The sequence below is a fragment of the Crinia signifera genome, chromosome 2 (genome assembly GCF_055691185.1).
Source record: "Crinia signifera chromosome 2, ASM5569118v1, whole genome shotgun sequence".
NCBI lineage: Eukaryota > Metazoa > Chordata > Amphibia > Anura > Myobatrachidae > Crinia > Crinia signifera.
This window is the reverse complement of record NC_139218.1, coordinates 190,850,044-190,873,750: the sequence shown is the minus strand read 5'-3', so window position 1 is coordinate 190,873,750 and position 23,707 is coordinate 190,850,044. Positions and strand designations below refer to the sequence as shown.

Below are 23,707 nucleotides of genomic sequence, written 5' to 3'. Positions count from 1 at the left end.
CATTAATGCTCCTCCTTCACCTGCTTTAATGAGTCATCTGTAATATAGAAAAACCTTTCCCATGAGTGCTTCTGACCCTCGCTCCCCATAAGTTTATGTTCAGCTTTCATCTTCCCTCATATGTACCTCTGCCCCTTTCCTCACCAAGCATACCTCTGACCCAACACCACTAGAGTGCCTCTGATTCCATTACAAAAAAAATGGTCATCCATGCTCAGGGATGATCGAAGTCACATGCCTGGCTGGCTAGTGTGAGAGGGGCTTGCCCATAGTCATTGTGTTAGTTGTGGTGTCAATGCCTCACATTGTTGAGGAGCTGTTCAAATTAAAATGTAAATATTGGTGTGTTGATTCCGCCTGCTGCTCGCTGAGGATCCCCAGGCCTGAGCCTCATCCCTGCTGCTAATAAGATCAGCCGCCATGTCCATGTCGCACAGTTCCAGACTCAACAAGGGGGTGAGGGAGCAGTATATGAACCTGCCTCAGGGGGGGAAAGTCCAAGTCACTTATGTCTGGATTGATGGGACAGGGGAAGGGGTCCGCTGCAAAACAAAGACCCTGGACTTTGAACCGAAAACTATTGAAGAGGTCCCAGAATGGAACTTTGATGGGTCCAGCACCTATCAGGCGGAAGGCTCAAACAGCAATATGTACCTGATCCCAGTCAGCATGTTCAGAGGTGGACATGGTGGCAGACCAGCGCCCTTGGTTCGACATGGAGCAAGAATACACGCTACTTGGTATCAATGAGCACCCATATGGCTTCCCAGGGCCACAAGGTCCCTATTATTGTGGCGTTGGTGCAGACAAGGTGTATGGTCGGGACATTGTGGAGAGTCACTACAAGGCCTGTCTATATGCTGGGATCAACATCTGTGGCACAAACGCAGAAGTTATGCCATCACAGTGGGAGTTCCAGGTTGGTCCATCTGAAGGAATCGATATGGGTGATCATCTCTGGATGGCACACTTCATCCTCCATAGGGTGTGCGAAGACTTTGGCGTTGTGGCAACTCTTGACCCTAAACCCATGACCGGGAACTAGAACGGTGCTGGCTGTCACACTAACTACAGCACTACAGACATGCGGCAGGAAGGCGGCTTGAAACACATCGAGGAGGCCATAGAGAAATTGGGCAAACGTCAAGATTATCACATCTGCGTCTACGACCCTGTAAAGACAACTCTCGCCGCCTGACCGGCCAGCACGAAACCTCCAGCATCCATGAGTTCTCAGCCGGAGTTGCCAACCGAGGTGCCAGCATCCGCATTCCGCACCAGGTTGGACAGGAAGGCTTTGGATATTTTAAAGATCACCGTCCGGCAGCCAACTGCGACCCTTACACCGTTACAGAAGCCCTTGTCAGGACGACTCTGCTGAATGAGACCGACGGTGACACTAAAGACTACTGGAAAAATTAAACTGGGGGCAGGATCCACCAAGCTATTTCCATTTACTATAATCTAGTCTGTGGCCACGACCTTGTTCTGTTATGTCTCTAACAATCTCCCATTTTATCTGGACTGCCTTCTGGTTTGGAAGGTCAATGGGCATTATGTCTGCTGCCAGCTTAGGAACTGTTAACATATCAGCAGTAAAGCCGTAAGAAGCTGGAGACTTCATTGTTTTTTTAACTTCATTGAGTGTTTAACTGCAGGGCAGTGTGGGTTGGATAAAGGGGGTTAGGGGTATGATGTGCCAACTCGGCTGGAGTTGGGGGGGGGGGGTTATTTTGTAACTGTGCCCCAATGGGGTTTAACCGGGAATCCTCTGAGGGTTTTGTAGTAAAACATGCAAACTAAAACAATGTACCTGATTTTTATTGAAATAAAGAACTTTTATACTTAAAAAATAAAATGTAAATATTGTATTGTACAAATATGCCTAGACAGAAATCAAATATGTATCCTGACGATAGTGCCATAATAAAAGAGCACTGAAACGTTGACACGAAAATCCACACAGTTCCTGTCGTCTATTTCTTTATTATAGCTGAGTGCCGCACCAAATCTCCTTCTACGTTCTGCTTTACAGCTGTGAAGGCACCAGCGACTGTTATTTCATTATACAGTATCATATATATTTCTATGACTTTCTACTACAGCTAAAAGAAAACAAAACAAATTCTATTTTTAAAGTGATATGTACAATTGGTAGCAACTGTGTTTTTCACCAAATAGATACAGTGTACACTTTGTATTTTTATGTTGTATTTTAATGTTATACAAGAAAAGTTAAATAGCTTTTTGTGCAAACTTGCATTGCTAACATGCATTGTAGCTCAGCATACATATTAGATAGCAGTGGATAAATGACAAAGCCATTGTAAGTGCATTTCATGGGCGCCCCATCTGGAGAGGGAGTGATTGGATCCAGATGTGGAAAGCATGCTTTCCGCACACACAGGCCCACCCCTGGAGATCATAATTCTACACATGTATATTGGTTAACTATATCAGTTCTGGATCATCATATAAGGTTTTGGATACTGGTATGCTGGGGGTGTCCTCCTTCGATTAACCCTGCCAAACTTACACCTTAACATCATATGGCATTCAGAGGTGGGCACAAGTGATGTTGGTGCTGCACTTTCAGCCCTAGTGGTGCAGCGAATTCATGTATTCAGGGCCATCTTGTGTAATGAAACTCTTAACTTTGTGTTCTCTGCTCTGTTGCCTGTTCGCCAGATGTAGTAAGCTTGAAAAGTGATAAAATTGAGAGTGATCAGCCACCAGCCAATCACCTCCTAACTGCCATAACACAGGCTATGTTTGAAAAATGACAGGTAAGAGCTGATTGGTTGATGGTTTATCACTCTCCATTTTATCACTTTTCATGGCTTAGTACATCTCGCCCTGAGTCTGAATACACAGCATTCTATAACCATTGGCAATATCTCCGCAAGTACTGAGCAACCAATAGGTGCCAAAAATGTCCACAAGAAAGCTGCCAAAGCCAGTTAATTTGTATAGGAAAATGCAGCCACTGGCTTCAGCATACCCCTAAAATGTTAGCGATGCCTGTTTTAGATGCTCCAGTGGTTGCTGCTTGTCAATCAGACTGTGTAGAGCCCTGATCCCAGGATTGGAGGCTAAAAACATCAGGATGTGGATCCTGGGATTTGTGCCTCCAAACTCAGAATTTCCAGGATAAAGGTGCTGTGGCTTCTGGACTGAGAAATCAGGGTGTGGTCGCAGCCTGTGCCATCCTGCATTCTGCCTGGTGGCGCCCATTGTACCTGTCTGATGTGGGAAGGTGCACTGCTAATGTGGATGCTATTTGTCTGTATCCTGCCTCCAACTGTTTCCTGGCAAGTTCATAGTCTCAGCCTATCATACAGTATGTACTGTTTGGAGGTCCTGCAGCCACCAGAATGCACTATTAAAGCTGTGTCTGCTACAAGTGAAATTTGAATACCCTGCTTCATGCCTCCAGGTTCTTTGGTAGGTGTTTACGGTTTGCTGTCCCCTCTTATCCAGCACTGGTCTCCTCTCACCTCCTATGCTGTATGGCTGCATTCTGAGTGGCTGGACTGAGCAGTGCAAACTGGCTTTCTCTCCACAATAAACTATCTGCTACAAACACCTCTCACAGAATATTCTACCCCATTTTGCAGACTTGCCCTACATAGAAGTCGAGTAAAATATTATATCTCATTAACCTCTTATCTTCTCACCTTATTTACTCATGGGTTCACTTCGTGTTCTACCACTATTGCTAGCTTTAAGCCCCATACACAACACATGATGTTTTTAAAGATATCGCTCAGAAGAGCCCTTCTGAGCAATATTGTTTAAAAAATTGTATAGTGTGTGCGCTTAGTATTGTTATTGCCACCCCACCACCACCCTCAATCTGACTATCGTCGGCGACTGCATGCACAGCCATGGACCCGGTAATGTCACTGAATGATATCGGAAACCGATTTTGTTCAGTGTGTAGCGTCACCATTGATTGATCAGGGGTCCTCATACTATTTTGCTCTGGGACCCCATTAGACAATAAAAATAATTACCCCAGCAAGTGATTTCAGAAGGCCATCACATCATAGACCAGGGTTGGGCAACACCGGCCCTCCAGATGTTAATGAACTACACATCCCAGGATGCTTTGCATTAGTTTTGCTATGTGGCCATGCTGAAACTGATGCAAGGCATGCTGGGATGTGTAGTTCATCAACATCTGGAGGGCCGGTAGTGCCCAGCCCTGTCATAGACAGTCAGCAGACATCACATACATGGCAGCATTGTAGAGACACACAATTATGTGAGGAGTCTAAAATAACAGACAATTCAACAGATTGTTCAGACTCCTTCCCTCCCTGTGAGCTAGGCCCGGCTCCCGGACATCTCACTCACCGCCTCCGGCCGGCCTGGTCCTCATCTGCTCCCTGGAGCCATGTCACATGAAGGGAACACCTCCTCACCACTCCCAGGGCTGCTGCCAGCCCTTCCATCCCCCGCTGTCAATCACTGCCTGGGAGAGTTCCTGCATAGCGCTGCAGGGGATTTCTGATCAGCGCCACCGCTCACCCGCTCTACGGTGGGGTAGGGGTGCGGTTGCTGCTGCAGCTCACCTCACCTGGCTCCAGGGTGGGGTACACCTGCTCCGTCCCAAGTGCCGCCCTCCAGTGGCAGGCACCCTAGGCAAATGGCTAGAGCTGCCTAGTGGTGGCCAGGGCTTGAATATTTCACATCCTCATTTAATTAAGTGGAGTCCCTGATCAAATTTCTATTCCACATATGTCGTTTTCCCTACATTTCAGGTTAAAATACCTTCTACTTGAAGACCTTTCTTGAGTCTTCGGCAGGGCAGGCAACAGGGGGGGGTCAAGGGGGACACCTGTACCGGGCCCCAAGCTTGTGAGGTGCCCCAAAGTTCTGATGGGCTGTAAGCATAGCTGCGACAGTGCAGTGCCTAGAAATGGTTTATAAAGGCACCCACCTGCAGTAGCGCATGCAGGGGGGGTTTCTGAGTACCCAGAAACTCTTCCATGAATCTAAGGGCACTAGTCTGAAAGCTGAGGGTCCCCTCTTTCTATGGGTACAAGAATTTTAAAAATCGTCCCTGGGGAACCAGAGATATCTGACTTCAAAAGAGTGGTCCCCATCCAAGCCTGTTAATTGCTCTTCCCAGTCAGATATTTCAGGTTCTGTCTGTTTTAGAGTTTTTCTGAGGGTATATTCCAAAAGCTGGAATTCTCCCACTTTGATGGACACTAGTGACTTGTCTCTACGGTTCCCAAAAACCGGAGATATCAGCCTTCCAGCAGCTGGTTACTGCTCCAGCTCCACACACCTGGTATAAAGTTTTATATTCTCGTTGGCGGATTGCTCTGCCTCCTGAACTCTGATCCCCTAGTCTTTCAGTACCATTTGGTAGGTGGGATTCTCTAGTTTTTATTTCCATTATTCTATTTCTGGGAACTGGAGATATCTGCAGTCAAGCAAGCTGTCCTCCCACCAGAAAATTCTGAATAATAAGCTCACTCCACTATACACCCCTCCTCTGCGTATTAAACATCCTCTACCACCCGAAGTTATGCATCAGGACCCCTTCATTCAGCCCAATGCCCCCTTCTCCCACCCCATCTCCCACCATCTGTGCAGTAAAGGGGTAATTAGTGGAAATTACTGATCCAGGCCCTACATGCTGAGCGGTTGATATAATACCCCCTACCACCCGCGGGACATCAAAGCTTACGCTCATAGCACCCCCTACCGCTGGAGGATCGGTAGGGGCCCCAATACAGTGCTATGCCCAGGGGTCTACACTGTTATATATATATATATATATTATTATTTCTATACATTTGGTCGATCTATAATACTTTAACTGACTCTGCATATACTGGGTCACCTAAGTGTCCATCTCCGTGCTTTGCTCCGCCCCTCTGGAAACCCCCTTCTGAAAATTCAGCGTTTGCCCCTGACCTGGATTCCTGTAAGGGTACTTACCCAGACACCCCTCCAGTATTAGTGAATATTAATTGTGTCTTTTGTAATAATAAAAAAACACATTCAATAAGCGGTATACTAAAATTGTTCTGCTCAAGGGGGGCATTGTTAGGGGGCCCCAAGATTTCTGTTGCCGACCCTGGTCTTCGGTAGGTGTTTATGGTTTGCTGTCCCCTCTTATCCAGCACTGGTTTCCTCTCACCTCCTATGCTGTATGGCTGCATTCTGAGTGGCTGGACTGAGCAGTGCAAACTGGCTTTCTCTCCACAATAAACTATCTGCTACAAAAACCTCTCACAGAATATTCTATTAAGCAGCCTTGCCCTACAAACTGATTTTGTTCAGTGTGTAGTGTCACCATTGATCTAGTTCAGGGGTCCTCAAACTATTTTGCTCTGGGAGCCCATTAGACAATAAAAATAATTACCCCAGAAAGTGATTTCAGAAGGCCCCTGGAGCCATGTAACATGAAGGGAACACGTCATCACCACTCCCGGGGCTGCTGCCAGCCCTTCCATTCCCCGCTGTCAATCACTACCCGGGAGAGTTCCTGCTATGGTCATATTTGTTTACCTTAGTATATCGTACCCTTGTTATTTAAAAACTTGGGTACTTGTGTATTATCACGGCGCCCACATTTTCCATCGTAGGGCATTGTACAACCAAAAAATCGCGTCGCATCACATGCGATGCGACGCAATGCGATTGGACCCGATTTTTAATTGTATAGGCACCCAGATGCCTGATTCCTATGTTAAATGCCCCCCCAGACCCTATTTTTGATTGTACACCCACCCTGATGGGTAATGACTATGTTAAATCAACGCCAACCTGAAGTGTGGCGAGTGCAGAGAGCCCGCGAGGGGTGGCGGTACGCATCCTCCGACCTTTTCATACCCCCACTATCCACGTCGGCGTGGAGTTGATTTTATATAGTGTGGCGAGCGCAGCGAGCCACCGAGCCCGAAGCGTGCGAGGGGACGCGGATGACTTCACATATATTCCGCGTCTGCTCGCCACGCTTCGGGCTCAGAGGCTCGCTGCGCTCGCCACACTATATACAATCAACTCCACGCCGACGTGGATAGTGGGGGTATGATAAGGTTGGAGGACGCGTACCGCCGCCCCTCGCGGGGTCGCTGCGCTCGCCACGCTTCGGGTTGGCGTTGATAGTGGGGTGGCGTTAACAATGGGGGGGGGGGGGGGGGGGGGGCATTTAACATAGTCATTACCCATCAGGGTGGGTATACAATAAAAAATCGGGTCTGGGGGGGCATTAAGCATGGGAATAAGCCCAAATCACACTGTTTTTTTTGTCTGTATGTTTTCTGCAGTGTGTATAGTTCATAATAATGTTTTGCTTTTTCTTACCCATTTTCCCTTTTTTTTTTTTTTTTACTTGTTCTGTAAATCCACTAACGTTCTTTTATTATTGTACTAGCAGTGGTTGTGCAATTAGCATTAGTTGAATGTTATCCTTCTCTTGTTTTAAGCTTGGCAGCTCTTCCAATAGACCCAATTCCCCCCTATTTAATGCAACTTTGCAATATCTTGCTTCTCTGACCCACTTTGTGTAGCGGAGGTATCCCCACGGAGTTGGGATTTGGGGTATTAGTTGCCATGAATCTAATCTGGGTCCAGTTAAGCCACCTCGCATCCAAATCGATCCAACAGTGCCAGAGTGCATACCGAACCCATGCCCATGGTGTGCCCCGCTTACACTGCTCTGTGGTCAGCTCCAAAATCCGAGAACATTTTATTTCTTAAACCTCATTCCCTCTACCCCTTCTATGTTATGCAACTTTGCCATATCTTGCTTCCCTGACCCACTTTGTGTAGTGGCCAGACTCCTTATTGGGCCTCATGGACTCCCATGGGGTTGGGATTGCGGGTGTTAGTGGCCGTGAACCTAATCTGGACCCAATCTAGCCAACTCGCAATCATTTTGTCCAAATTAGTCCAACAGTGTCCGAATGGATACCGGACATACAGACAAATAACAGTCAACAAATATGTAAGAGATAACCTATCGTGGATTGTATACTATGTTTTTAGTTATTGTCATACATGTTCTGGGATGTACTATTTATGTTTTTAAAAATTCGTCAATAAAGTGAGCATCACAGCGGTGATGCACATCTGCCAACTCACCCACATTACACTGTGACCCACGGTGGTATAGCAGGACAGTGTCCAATTACCTGGACTGTCCCACTGTAATCTGGACAGTTAGGAGTTATTACTGTGTATGTAACTATAGCAGCCTACTCATCCTAACATTAACCCTAATAGCCTATCCCACACCCAAATACCCTAAACACTAACCTAACCTCAAACCATACTTGCCTACCTGACCCTCTACATGTGGGAGAAAATGCTCTGTTCCTGGAACATTCCTGGTAATGTATGATTGCCAGCACCTGTGGTGAAACACCTTTACCTAGCTCCCCACAGGTGATGGCAATCATACATTACCAGGGAAGTCCAGAAACAGAGCATTTTCTCCTGCATGGAGAAGGTCAGGTAGGCAAGCATGCCTCAAATCAAACTGATAAACCAGCCCTAATATAATATCTCTAATACCCTAATCCCACCCCCCAAAATATTTTTGTCAGTCTCTATTAAATGGCAGCTTTTGTCCTATGCAAAGGGATATAACAACTTCAGGTATCTCCTTACGTTACCCATTTTGCAAAGGTAACAGTATGAACAGAAAGCTGAACTTATACTGAAAAAAAGAAAATACGGTTTATAGAGTATTCATATTTATAGTGTTAGAAAAAAACCCAGGGATAAACTAAATCCAATTTATAACAACACTGAAGATGAATGGGCCACCATCCTGAGGTAACACGTTTGTATCTAATGACCAGAATGGGTAAGCAGCACCTTGTTCAAATGATGCGTAGTAACATTCCTGTGTTGCTTCCCCTCCCATTCCTCCTTCACAAGAATTTTCTGGAAGCAAACTAAAATAGAGCAATTGGAAGCAGATGACACAATCCCATGAACTAACAAAGCCACGTTTACCCTGTGTGTGCCAGATTTAGTCAAAGGAAGAGTGGAATTTATTGGACTTCCAGTCTTCATTTATTTCTATGTTTTATTATGAAATCCGAGAAGGCTGCTTTATATGAAATAGAGTTTCTCTGACCCGTTTACCCTGATGTCTACAGCTGGCATTAACCCTTTGAATGCCAAGAGCATTTGTCTAAATAGGTGTGAAAATTGGCAATTGGTCCCGTACACAAGGAACCCTGGATCCAGGGGCAAACGCAGGATTTTCAGAAGGGGGTTTCCGGAGATGGACACTTAGGTGACCCAGTATATGCCGGATCAGTTAAAGTATTATAGATAGACCAAATGTATATAAATAATAATAATATATATATTTATACACATACAGGGGCAGCAACAGCAGTGTAGACCCCTGGGCATAGCAATGTATTGGGGCCCCTACCGATCCTCCAGCGGTAGGGGTGGGGGAAGCTTTGATGTCCCACGGGTGGTAGGGGGTATTATTTAAATCGCTCAGCATGTAGGGCCTGGATCAGTAATTTCCACTAATTACCCCTTTACTGCAGAGATGGTGGGAGAAGGGGGCATTGGACTGAATGAAGGGGCCCTGCTACATAACTTCCAGGGTGGTAGAGGATGTTTAATATGCAGAGTGGTGTATAGTGGAGTGGGCTTATTATTCATAATTTACTGGTGGGAGGACAGCTTGCTTGGCTGCAGATATCTCCAGTTCCCGGAAAAAGATTTCTTAGATTTGAATTGGAATTAACAACTAGTTAATCCCACCTACTAAACGGTATTATGGACTAGGGGATTAGAGTTCAGGAGGCAGAGCAATCCGCCAATGAGAATATAAAACTACATACCAGGTGTGTGGAGCTGGAGCAGTAGCCAGCTGCTGGAAGGCTTTTGGAATATACCCCCAGAAAAACTCTAAATCAGAAAGAACTTGAAATATCTGACTGGGAAGAGCAATTAACAGGCTTGGATGGGGACCACTGCTTTGAAGTCAGATATCTCCGGTTCCCAAGGGCCGATTTTTAAAATTCTTTAACACATGGAAAGAGGGGACCCTCTGCTTTCTGGCTAGGGTCCTTATACTCCTGGGGGGGGGGGGGGGGTCTGGGTACTCAGAAACCCCCCCTGCATGCGCAACTGGGATCGCCGCCACAGATGGGGTCACACAGGATGGGGTCCTGCAACCAGGGGATTCCAGACCACTGCAGCCGCTCTCCTCCACCCCAGCGAGTGTATTGCCGGAGTGGTCGGCCTATCGGCCGATTCCTATCATACACCTTCAAGACTAATCCCCACTAGTCACTTCACTTCACACAATCCGGATTCTTTCGCCATAGCTTTGCAATACACATCTCACAAATGCGCAGTGGAGATTTTAAAAAGTGACATCTGGTGGATGATTGCTGGTATTGCACTAATACGGTAACGCCATTCGTCAAACTGTGACACTTATTGCGCTGCCTTGCAACTAGGCGCACAATGGTGGGTTGGTGGGACAAACACCATATGCAGGCTAGACGAGAGCAGCTTCATCTGTATATCAGATTTTCAAACTTTATTTTAAAATATGATTTAGCGATCCCAATCAATTTTTAATCAGGATTGCCACTAGAGACAGCTGCATAAGTGTAATGGTTGGTTGTCCACACCTGCTTGGATCTGGATCCTCAGCTAGGAGTGTTGCCTCCATACTATCACTGTCCCTATCTTCAGTCTCAAGCAACTTTTATTCAATTCAATTGTTTTTATTTGTTTTATGATTTTATTTTATACATGTTACTTATATTGAATAAAAGGATTGAAGATTAGAAAGAAACCTTGATATATGTTGTATAGCACACTATATCGTTAGTACGGTATGCCACCCATCTTAAAGATACCTTGATATATGTTGTACAGCACACCATATCGTTAGTACGGTATGCCACCCATCTTAAAGACACCTTGATACACCTGTATTAACATCCTTTTGAGTGAGTGGGGTACGCCATTTGTCGACCCACTTTGAAGTGATTTCCTGTTGTTGAAAATCTGTACCACACATTGGGCCTGGTTGGTGTGGTCCGTTCCGAATTCTTTCGGAGCTGACCGAACGTCACGCTGTGCGGACATTGTAAGAACAAACGCCCACAGGTCGTCCGCATTCGGTCGGACTGACTCTCTACGAAGAGGGTGTGTTTTCGGACTACATCCAAACCGTGCGTGTGCGGTGGAAACACAAAGATTCTGCATGGTCTTACAGTGTCCGAACGGACGGGAAGCTGCCCGTACGGACGGGAAGCTGCCCGTACGCACCGATGCGGTGTATTTACGCAAACCTCACTTATCTAATCGGAACTCATACATCTGCCACATGACACACTTGCAATTAGGCAACCTCATAAAAAATGGATTGTTTTTAATTGTAATCAATTATTTCCTAATTGATACTTAAACACATTACTACCACTTTAGATTAACCCTTACATCATGTGAAGTGGTATTACTTCATTGTTGCCCCATTACCTATGTTTTATGTATGCATATTATATAATACTTGCACGTCAAATGCAATATTCTACAATGTGCTAATTATTAGTAACACATACTAAAGCTCACTTACCTACAGTTATAATCACAGTGTGTGTGTATTATGCCTAATGTTATTTGAACTACAATTATATTACATTTGTGTCTTGCAAGGATGTGCACACTACAATAACACACATCTATATACAGTATCTACCTTTTGCAAGTGATAAATATATTACACTATTTACACATATACTGTACAATTACACAAAAACCCACAGACAACATCTAACTGGTATGAACAATTTATTTGTAAACAAAAATTAAAAAAATGAAAGGAGAAGGTCGGTCAGGTCCTGGAGATCAGCAGCCACAAGTAGCAGGTGCTCCCTCATCTGGCGGAGGGCCCCGCGGACGCCCTCGTTCACTTCCCTCTGGTCATCTGTGGGCATGTTAAAGGGGGGTAAACATTAATAATAATCAGGTTGACATTTTACATTGTGATACATAAATTCAATCCAAAGTACCTACAGCATGATAAATCATACATACACAAAATTACATATGCTTCAGTTTCCCAAATGAAAATAAATACTATGATGGTGACATACATACAGTGGTTTACACTATACAATATGTTTCTTATAACATTGTCAATGTATGTTTCAAAAGCACACCAACACTTGAGCCTCACTCAGACTTGTCATGGCTTTCCACTCACCAATGTACTAGAAAGCTACATCCACTATAACTTTTCAAATTTTTGGATACATATAATCCATCATGTCGCTGCTCAATGGTTAACTGCCGGTTATATATATATATATATATATATATAGATATATCTCTCTATATATATATATATATATATATATATATATATATATATATATATATATATATCACACACACACACACACACATACATACCACATGAAAAGCCTGGGTTTGTCCCTCTACCCCTTACTCTGTAGGAGACCTCACGGTACTCTTTACCTAGAACGGCGCCCATCGCGGTGATCGCGACATCGCGGGCAGTACATAAACGGCCGCGACGCGATGCCCGCGATCACCGCGATTTTCCCATAGGGAACAATGTTAAAAAGCTTGATTGACCGCGATTTTGCATTCAATGCCTCAATGCCCGCGATTTTCACATAGGAATCAATGTTAAATGGGCTACAGAGCCCAAATAGGCAGAATTAACCCTTAAATGTCCCCCCAATTTTTGTACGCCACCCCACGATCCACGCCAACCCGAAGCGTGGCGAGCGCAGCGAGCCCGCGAGGGGCGGCGGTACGCGTCCTCCGACCTTTTCATGCCCTACTATCCACGTCGGCGTGGAGTTGAGAATAGAATAGTGTGGCGAGCGTAGCGAGCCACCGAGCCCGAAGCGTGGCGAGCGCAGCGAGCCCCGCGAGGGGACGCGGATACCTTCACAGGTAAACGCGTCCCCTCGCGGGCTTCACAGGTGTCCGCTTTTCGCCACGGATACCTGTGAAGCCCGCGAGGGGACGCGTATAACTGTGAAGGTATCCGCTGCGCTCGCCACGCTTCGGGCTCGGTGGCTCGCTACGCTCGCCACACTATTCTATTCTCAACTCCACGCCGACGTGGATAGTAGGGCATGAAAAGGTCGGAGGACGCGTACCGCCGCCCCTCGCGGGCTCGCCACGCTTCGGGTTGGCGTGGATCGTGGGGTGGCGTACAAAAATTGGGGTGACATTTAAGGGTTAATTGTGACTATTTGGGCTCTGTAGCCCATTTAACATTGATTCCTATGTGAAAATCGCGGGCATTGAGGCATTTTAAAGTAAAATCGCGGTCAATCAGGCTTTTTAACATTGTTCCCTATGGGAAAATCGCGGTGATCGCGGGTACACGATTTTTATGTACCCGCGATTTACCCGCGATGCCCGCGATTTTTTACCCCCGACGCCCGCGATTCTAATCGCGGGCGCCGTTCTAGGTAAAGAGTACCGACCTCACATTCATAGTGCTCCCTCTGAATCCAAACCCACCCATGACTAAGCTGCTGCTGCTGTTGTCCATTGAGCTGAGAAGCATGTAATGATCTCCACCAATCACAGCTCAGCAAAAACCTCTCAGTCTCTGTCCTCTGCTGCAACGTGTCATGGGACTTAGTAAATTCCAAGTAATGCACAGTACACTTGTGCAATCACGGTGGCTTGGCCGGCGATGTTATGCTCCATTAATCATTGTCACATTGCCAGATAGGTGAAGCTGCAGCACTAACCCACTCCCATGCACAAAACCATTATCAATTAAAAAACAACCAACATTTTTTAGGTCAATAAAAATACATGCCAACCACAGGGGGCCCCTAGCTAGAGGGGGGCCCAGGGGCACTGACCACTTGTGACTCCATTATAATCCAGCCCTGTCCATACTCCATTTATGCCATAGTTATTCTTGTTTAGAAATAAAAATCAACAATAAACTCTAATCACCTACATGAGGCTACAGATTGTACGCTTGCAGCAGGGCCCTGTAACCCTAGGGTGACCAAGTCATCCCTTTAATCCGGAAAACAGATTAATTACACAGGTTCTGTGGCAGTTTAAAACCAGGTGAAAGCCAGCCACAGAACCTGTGTAATTAATATGTGTCCCGGATTAAAGGGATGAGTTGGTCACCCTATCTAACCCCCAAGTCTGTCTGTTGTTACCCACTTTGTTTTCTTACTGTTTACTATTGTAAACCACAATTGAATCAGCTACATAACAAACTGTACCTAATTAAGTAAATAATGATGCATTATGTATACGTACCACTTTCAGCCACCTCGACTCCCATTTCTCCCTCCAGGTTGGTTGGTGGTGTATGGTCAGGTGAGGGTACGTTGTCCTCATTGGACCCAGTGTAGCTGGGTGGAGAAGGGAGGGAGAATGAGGAGGTTGGGGAGTGGTTAGGGGGAGGGGAGTGGTTTGGGGTAGGGTCATGGGTAGGGGGAGCGGAGTGGCTTGGGGTAGGGGAGTGGGCCGCCTCCTCACGGGCCTCTCTTGCTCGTTCCCGTGCTGTGGAAAAAAAGAACAAAATGGATGAGTGTCAATTAAGGGTCATTATTGTATGAATCACAATCAAGAATCATATACAATAACATATTATATCCACATGACTGCATGTCAAAGAGGAAGTATCACACATATAGTGCATTCCATTTGAAACTAATTAACACCCATTTAACCTCATTTACTTAAATAACTTAATTAAATCATTCACTGGTAAATATGTTTTTTTGCATAAAAACTCACATCTTGCAATCTGGCGCCTTAGACGCTGGAGAAGGTCGGGCTGGTGCCTACACAGGTCCGACCATCGCCTTTCCAGCTGGAAGACGGTCCTCCGCACCTGGGTGCGGGTGAATATACTGCGCCGGGCAGTAACATACGCCCGACGCTTATCCCTGATGGAGATAAATGGCCCCGCACGGCCCAGCCTGCTCTCCATGACGGAGACCAGGGCCATCAGCTCCGCAGTGGAGAATGGTTGTGCTCTCTAATAGGCAGCCATCTTAGCTATGGCGCATTAAAACCAATCATGTCCTGTGATTGGTTGTTAAGAGTGGTATTTGGTATTAACTTTATTGATCATATTGAAATGAACAGTGTGTATGCGCCACAACAATGGGCAAAAACATTGCACCGCCAAGCAACGCTTGCTATAGCTTGGCATCGCTGAGCTGCCCTTCGCATTACTTACTGTATGCAACTAATATTTGCAAAAATAACAACATCACCAACACATACAAAACAGAAATGGTGAAAGAAGTTTGAAAATCAATGTACTCACCAAACAGGGCTGAAAACATCAGCTGAAATAGTGTCCAAAAATATACAGTTTAACATATCTCTACAAGGTATACATTTACACAACCATATTGGTGTAAAATCAAAACCCTTCAAACATAAAAAATAGTGGTATAGCATTTTCCTTTAATAGCCCATGGTGGCATGTTAAACCTTACCTTATACCGGGCCACACTAGAGATCTGTATGAAAATGTTCCTAGCATCAAGCCAGTATTTATAAGCCTAGCACATGTGATTTGAATGCAATCAGTGATTACTATTGAATGTGTTGTGCACTGGATTTAAATCTGGAATGGGTTAGTTACATTTGTTGTACCTACAATACAAGTGCACAGTACAAATCCCCATTCACATATTGCAGTGGTTCCCAACCTTTTTTCTCTCCCGTACCCCTTGATTGGGCTTTTCATTGATGAGTACCCCCTCCTCTCAATTTAAAATATAGACAGTACTTAGTAGTGGAGTGGAAGTGAGCGGTACGCGTATCCTTATGCATGTACTTATATTAAGGAGTAGCAGACAGTTACATTTGAGTCTATCAATACCACTAATGTGTTTATAAGAAGGTAGATGCAATTGATAAATGGCAGGTCACGTTGCTGGGAGCAACAGACATGATTGCCATGTCACTTATTCAATATATTTTAGACAGTGAATGTGAACGTATGTTCAAGCTGAATATTTTAAACTTTGACCTAATGTAAGTTCTGAAGAATGAAGCAGGCTTAAAAATCTGTAGCATATAACAATGCATGCTAATTCAAGGGTCAGGTGTGAGATTTAATAAGATTTAAACTTTGGTTGCAGGTGGCATGACTTCAAATGCAACCTCAAGAAGAAAATGACCGCACGTTGGGAACACAGCCACACCACTGGGGCTGGCCCCATGCCAGGCCGACTGAAGCTCACCCCCCTGGAGGAGTTGGCAACAGATTGTATTGCAATTGAGGAGGTCCGGGGGGTGAGCAACATGGACAGTGAGGCCCCAGTGGAAGAATTTGCGGCTGAACTTGCAGGTAATTTGTTAGCATGACATAACTACTTTGTAATAAGTTTCAAGGAATGTGTTTTAATTGTACGTTTCTCTTTAAGCACCATCTCCAACGTGCGGGAGTGATCTTCTTGAGGAGAAGGCGGAGGAGACAGTGCCACCTGCCACCAGTGGCAGTTTAATTAGAGATTAGGAGGGTATTCAGTCCCAGGTCAGGACTATCTGTCTGTCCCGACTAGGGTGACCAATCCCAGGAGTGGACTATCCAATCCCGGGATTGCGCAGTCTATTGCCGGGCAGAGTCTGAGCACCCACTTTTGTATGGATTGGAATCCCTAGTCCCAACAGCTGTGACCCTGGCCTGGTTTCATTTTGCTCAACCACATATCGTCAGGTGGGATTCAGTGTCCCGCTTACTAATTGGCAAAAAGTGGGTGTGGCTGCATAAACGGCTGTGGATTGTTGAGATCTGCCTGTGACCGCGACAATCCACGGCCGTTCTGTCGGGCAAGACAGCATTGAATAGGCGCCCACCGCTATTTCCCCCCATCGGAAATAGCAACGGGGATTGAATATCCCCCTAAGCCTAGTACCCACCATCTAGTAACAAATACAATTTTGATAGTGGCCCGGTCTGGCAGTCCCAGAGGGCGGAAAACCTCCCAATGGGACTGCCTACAAATATATATATTTGCCCATTCGGTGGAACAGGTTATGTATCTATGAGTTTATACCCAGCTTTAGACCATGCTCTTCAAGAAAAGTGACGTCTTCTGTTCCTGATGCATTAATGATACCATATAGCTATTCTAACACTGCTCTGTTTAAGGTGAATATTCAATTACCGGCGAAAAATCATTGGGTGTATTTTATAAATGCACACCAAAAAAGGATAGAGAGAGAATATGAGTTCGGTGCGCTCAGGCAGCCTATGATGGGTACACCCACAGGGGTGGCCCTAAACCCCCAGTAACAGTAGAAGAAACAAAGAATGGGGTGTTCCCTCCACCGGCACCCTGAAAGGATCAGAGTACGTCCCTAGATAGACAGGAACGATCCTCTTCTCAGAGTTTTTAATGGATATATACAGGTAAGCATAACCATATGTTCCTCCTGTCCATGCAGCGTTTCCTCTTCTCCAAAAAAATTACTGTCTATTGAATAGTGAAACGATGAATCCTATGATCTCCCCACTGTCCAAACTTACTCCCGATCAGACTCTCAGGCAGGTAATTAAATGGAAGAAGAAAGGGGCATATGGTGCAATACCACATTTATTCACATAAAATACACATCAAATAAATCCCAAATCCCATGTACACAGAAATGGCTAATTAACGATAAGGATGGAGAACCTGAACCAAATCAGTTCTCATAAGCGCATGGAAAACAGAGGATGATGGTCCGGAATCCATCATCCAATGTCAGCTAAACTGGTAAGAAGGCCAGATCCACGTCAGGGTTGAAAGTTAGCACCAAGTCCTCCCGGGGACAGTCGTTTTTTTGGAGAAGAGGAAACGCTGTATGGACAGGAGGAACGTATGGTTATACTTACCTGTATATATATATTCATTAGAAACTCGGAGAAGAGGATCGTTCCTGTCTATCTAGGGACGTACTCTGATCCTTTCAGGGCGCCGATGGAGGAACACCCCATTCTTTGTTTGTTTCTTGTATTTTATAGATGTTTCACCTATATTTTTTTTTTTATGGCTAACCAATGTGGACTGCTGGAAAAAAAAATTCTCCGGAAAAACACGGTTTTAGTGAAACCTGTGTGTTTACACAGGAAAGAGAGTTTTTCCCCCTGTTTTTAGGGATTTTGGTTCACCTGCCAATGGCAGGTGAACCAAAATCCCTTATAGTGGCTCCAAGGTTCAGAGTTCTTCTAGATCACTGATGGAATATGAGAGGTGTTATTCTTCAAATTGGTTCATGTTAGCAGTATTGGGAAAATATCAGTAAAAATCTTTTTTTCCTGGATAAACTGTTGTATGTAAAAATGCCAGCAGCAGGGGATCACAATGAGGCCCATTGTGGGCTTACTACATTCGCCACACTGGGCACGGTGGCTCGCTTCGCTCCCCCTATGGGGGTAGTGGACCCAGGCGAGGGAAAATAGACCATGTGCACTGGGATTTTGGCTGGTGGTAATGTCGGCAGTCGAGATCTTGCCATTGGCATACTGACCGCTATACAGATAGAAAGAAGAACCCCTAGAGCAGCAACTCTGAGGGATCCCCTGTTAGACAGGATCCAAGGATTTTTAGAAATGAAAGAAAAGGATTTCAGAGTGCGCTAACAATTGCAGTAACACAATAATGATAAAAAATAATGGAATTTTTAATAAAAGCATTCAATATAAGGTACTTATTTCCTAGCACGGCGCCCATCGCATAAGATTGTATGCCTTAATTAAGGCATACAATCTATACAATTGAAAATAATTTTAATTGTATGTACAATATTGCATGTTATGGATCTTATGCATCCATAAGATGCATAAGATCCATGAGATCTATAAGAAGCCATAAGATAAAAGATCCATCAACACCAACCCGAAGCATGGCGAGCGGCGGCGGCACGCATCCTCCGACCTTTTCATACCCCCCTATCCATGTCGGCGTGGAGTTGATTTTATATAGTGTGGTGAGCGCAGCGAGCTACCGAGCCTGAATCGCGGAGAGCGCAGCGAGCCCCGCAAGGGGACGCGTAATACCTGTGAAGTAATGTACGTCCCCTCAAGTGGCTCGCTACGCTTCGGGCTCGCCACACTATATAAAATCAACTCCACGCCGACGTGGATAGTGGGGGTATGAAAAGGTCAGAGGACACGTACCACCACCCCTCGCCACGCTTCGGGTTGGCATCAATAGTGGGGTGGCGTTAATAATGGGGGGGGGGGTGTCTGGGCATTTCACCCATGAGGGGGGTATCAATTAAAATTGGGGTTTGGGGGGCTTTTTACATTGGAATCCATGTAAAATTGGGTCTCAGGGACCATTTCACATTGATTCCAATGTAAAAATCTCGTCGATCGCATCGCATGCATCTTATGCCGCACAAACACATAAGATGCATGCAATGCTTGCGATATCGGCCCGACACATACAATCTAGATCGTGGGCGCCGTGCTAGGAAACAAGTACCCAATATAATATCAAATATTTCATAGTCTGTGATTAGACTTCCATATGATGTTGTTGGCCAACATATCTGATATTATATTGAATGCTTTTATTAAAAATTCCATTATTTTTTATCATTATTGTGTTGCTGCAAATGTTGTTAGTGCACTCTGAAATCCTTTTCTTCATATATATATATATATATATATATATATATATATATATATATATATATATAAATAAAAAAATGGTACTTGTTTCCTATCTGGGCGCCCACGATTTTAATCGCGGGCATCGGGGATAAAATCGGGGCCATCGCGGGCATCGCGGCCGATAAAAAATCGGGTGCGATGGGCCAGACGCGATGCCCGCGATTTTCCCATAGAGAACAATGTTAAATGCCTCAATTTACCAGCGATGACCGCGATTTACCATAGGAAACAATGTTAAATGGATCAATTTCCCCAAATTATCATAGGGAACAATGGGAAATGTGGCAAAAACACCCCTGAACATAAAAATGTCCCCCCAAAAGTAGTTGACGCCACCCCGCCATCAACGTGAACCCGAAGCGTGGCGAGCGCAGCGAGCCCGCGAGGCGCGGCGGTACGCGTCCTCCGACCTTTTCATGCCCTACTATCCACTAGGGCGTGGAGTGAGAATAGAATAGTGTGGCGAGCGCAGCGAGCCACCGAGCCCGAAGCGTGGCGAGCGCAGCGAGCCCCGCGAGGGGACGCGGATACCTTCACAGGTAAACGCGTCCCTTCGCGGGCTTCCCAGGTGTCCGCGACGCCATGGACACCTGGGAAGCCCGCGAGGGGACGCGTATAACTGTGAAGGTATCCGGGTCCGCTCGCCACGCTTCGGGCTCGGTGGCTCGCTGCGCTCGCCACACTATTCTATTCTCACTCCACGCCCTAGTGGATAGTAGGGCATGAAAAGGTCGGAGGACGCGTACCGCCGCCCCTCGCGGGCTCGCTGCGCTCGCCACACTTCGGGTTCACGTTGATGGCGGGGTGGCGTCAACTACTTTTGGGGGGACATTTTTATGTTCAGGGGTGTTTTTGCCACATTTCCCATTGTTCCCTATGATAATTTGGGGAAATTGATCCATTTAACATTGTTTCCTATGGTAAATCGCGGTCATCGCAGGTAAATTGAGGCATTTAACATTGTTCCCTATGGGAAAATCGCGGGCATCGCGTCTGGCCCATCGCATGTCATTTTAATGACATGCGATGTACCCGCGATGGGCGCCCAGATAGGAAACAAGTATCAAAAAAATTATATATATATATACACACACACACACACACAAAAGAGATAATCCAGCAAGAAAATGTGCTACTCACAGAGAGACAAGAGGGCAAGAGGGGAAAAGAAACAAAACTGGACCATGGGCCTGAGGGTGTGGTATATGGTCCCGACAGTAGGGATCCCGACAGTCATCCGACTGGCCGGACTCAGACAGCATGGCGAGCGCAACAAAGCCCCTTGCGGGCTCGCTGTGTTTGCCATGCTGCGGGCACGGTGGCTCGCTACGCTCGCCACCTATTCTGTTCCCCCTCTATGGTTCTATGGTAAAATATGTGTAAAGGTTATTATTTTTTTTTTAAATGGGGTGGGGTTCCCCCTTCTGAGCATAACCAGCCCCGGGCTCATTGAGCCAGACCTGGTTCCAAAAATACAGGGTCCCCCCGTGGGGCAGGGGGATAAAGGGAGAGAGAGGGCTGTTTCAATTTAAATAAATATGGTAAACTCTCTGAAAACGGCTATTTTGAACTGTTTAACTGCAATGCATACGTGACCGGATGGCAGTGCCAGTGCAGATGGTACGTATTAATGCATACTGGTGCATTAAACACCATCATGAATGCTTTGAGGGGGGTGATGTATTGCAATATATTTTGAGGGTTTGAGTTGAGAACCACAGAGATAGATCATTTCACCTGCACAGTTCATATAACTTTAAAACATACCAGTAAGTGCTATGCTTAAAACTGCAGGTGTACGCACATTCCCTCTATCCGGCTACTCACTGCCGCTGTTAGCAACAACAGAGTACATCATCCTCTAAAACAAGAGAATTCCCTTAACAATTCACAGCTAAAACTATTCATACAGCCCAGATGCCACTGGCTACGCCTATCTTGTGCTTTGTAGGAAAATGCAGGTCGGTCATCTTAAAGCATTTTTGTGTCCGGCTCCTTTTGACTTCCAAAAAGATGCAATCCAGAGTCTTCAAATGTCAGCTTCATACATAGGAGTGGAATACATTACGTGCAGACAAATACACATGCAATATAATGTATAGAATATACAGCAGAATGGAGCAATAAGAGACAACACAATGAGATTTTCCCCAAAAGTTGTATTTAAAAAGAGAAGAGACAACACATTTCCAAAGCTACAAATATTTACTTCAATGTGTAATCCTGCAACAACATGATGAGAAATTACTCTTCACCTCATAAGCCAGTAAAATGTGCTAAAATACGACCCTATTACAACTCATTTATATATATATAAAAATTGAAGTAAACCACATTTACAAATATCCTTCATTATTTAAAAGTAGAAAATAATACATCATGAGGTTTTTTGTTTTCATTTTGTGAATGAGATTCAATAATTGCAAATATACTAAAAAGGTTCAGAAAAAAAAGCTGTTTTTACACACATTTGTTTCATTTTAATGACCCTTGGCCCTGTATCTTCCTTGCTATGCAGATGACAAACATGTTACGTTAGAGAACGTATACACACATTGCTAAATACAAAAAACTGAAGGTGTGGGATAATTGGTTCGTGTGGCATGTTGGAGAGCTTGTATGTAGTAGTCTATTCCTCTAACGCATGGGTCGTAAGTGACATAGACATTCCTCGCTACCACTACAATGTGACAGGCAGAGGTGACAGATAGGTGTGGATAAATCAGAAATTCACAGTAAAAAAACTATGGTACAGGACATGGATTGAACCCTACATAGAGTGTTAACTCAACGGTATAACACTTCCAAATAGAACAAAGATGATAAATACGATACCTTTCTATACCAGTTTTTGATATCTATGTAAGCATTTTTGAAACCCAACAAACTATAGCACCACATAGTAGTCATCTTCCTCCCTGTTCTGCAGAGAAGTCATCACTGACAGCGTAACTTAATGGGCAGTGTCTACACCTACATTTCAGATGTAATAGTCACATTCATTGTTCACATTATACAAACACCATGCAAAAGTGATTGTGTTTAAAACTTACAAAATATTTAAAAATCTCCAAATGTGGATAGGAGAGACCACTCCAATAAAGAGACAATCTAGATTTTGTGAAAAGAACGCAAGTGTAAAACATAAGCAGAGCATTGCTATAGAAGGGAATTGTTCCAGTAACACCATGGTCATAATTATTATTCTTGCCGGCTCTCTGAGGCGCTTTGTCCAGGGGTCGGGGGCATCTTTTGGAAACTTGCTGGTATATGTTTATGGTCCCAATAAAGGTATGCAATAAAAGATCTGAAAATAAAAACAATGATTTATTGCAAAGTAACAAAGTGGCAGATGTATGAACAGGCGTTACAAGTATATTCAGTAACTGTGCAGGTCATGTGGTGCATGTAATAATGCAGGAAGTGATTGGAATGGTAGGGGCGCTGTGCACCCGTCATTATCAGCACGGGTATACCGAGAGAGGGTGGCAACCTGGTGTTGTAAATTGCGATGGTCAACGGTACTACTGTTCTGAATGCTGCATATACAGCGGGTAAAACAAATATTGAACCCATCCATATTTTTCTCAGTAAATATATTTGTAATTTATTTTATTTATTTATTAACAGTTTCTTATATGGCGCAGCTTATTCCGTTGCGCTTTTGGGCTATTGTAATGAACTTTTCCCCAAATATCAGAAATAAACCTTGCAATCCACACATGCAAAGAAATCAAGCCATAGATGTCCATAAATTAGGTTGTGGAAGAATGTGAAATGACACAGGGAAAAAGTATTTAACACAGGTGAGGTGCAATAAGGCAATGAAAGCGAAGACACCATCTGAAATCTCTCAGTAATGAGAGTGCAAATGAATGTAAGCTGGTTCAGTCTAAACTGATGGCCTACAGCAGGACAGGCCAACTTGTGGCTCTCCAGATGTGGTGAAACTACAAATCCCAGCATGCCTTGCCCCAGTTTTAACACTCCCTTATAGCAAAACTGTGGCAAGGCATGATGGGGTTTTTAGTTTCACAA

At 44.9% G+C, this 23,707-nt stretch overlaps 1 protein-coding gene and 1 pseudogene across 18 annotated transcripts in view; one reads left to right on the top strand and one right to left on the bottom strand.

Moving 5' to 3' along the window:
- Positions 1 to 417: 417 nt before the first annotated feature.
- LOC146058937 (glutamine synthetase pseudogene) lies at positions 418 to 1,529 on the top strand (annotated as a pseudogene).
- Positions 1,530 to 21,811: 20,282 nt separating this feature from the next.
- The window catches only part of LOC146060339 (protein 4.1-like), a 158,350-nt gene continuing 156,454 nt past the window's right edge, over positions 21,812 to 23,707 (bottom strand). For all 18 annotated transcript variants that reach the window (XM_083173448.1, XM_083173450.1, XM_083173434.1 and 15 more), the window contains one exon: positions 21,812 to 22,976. The gene's annotated coding sequence lies outside the window, so the exon portion shown is untranslated. The remainder of the gene's footprint in view (positions 22,977 to 23,707) is intronic.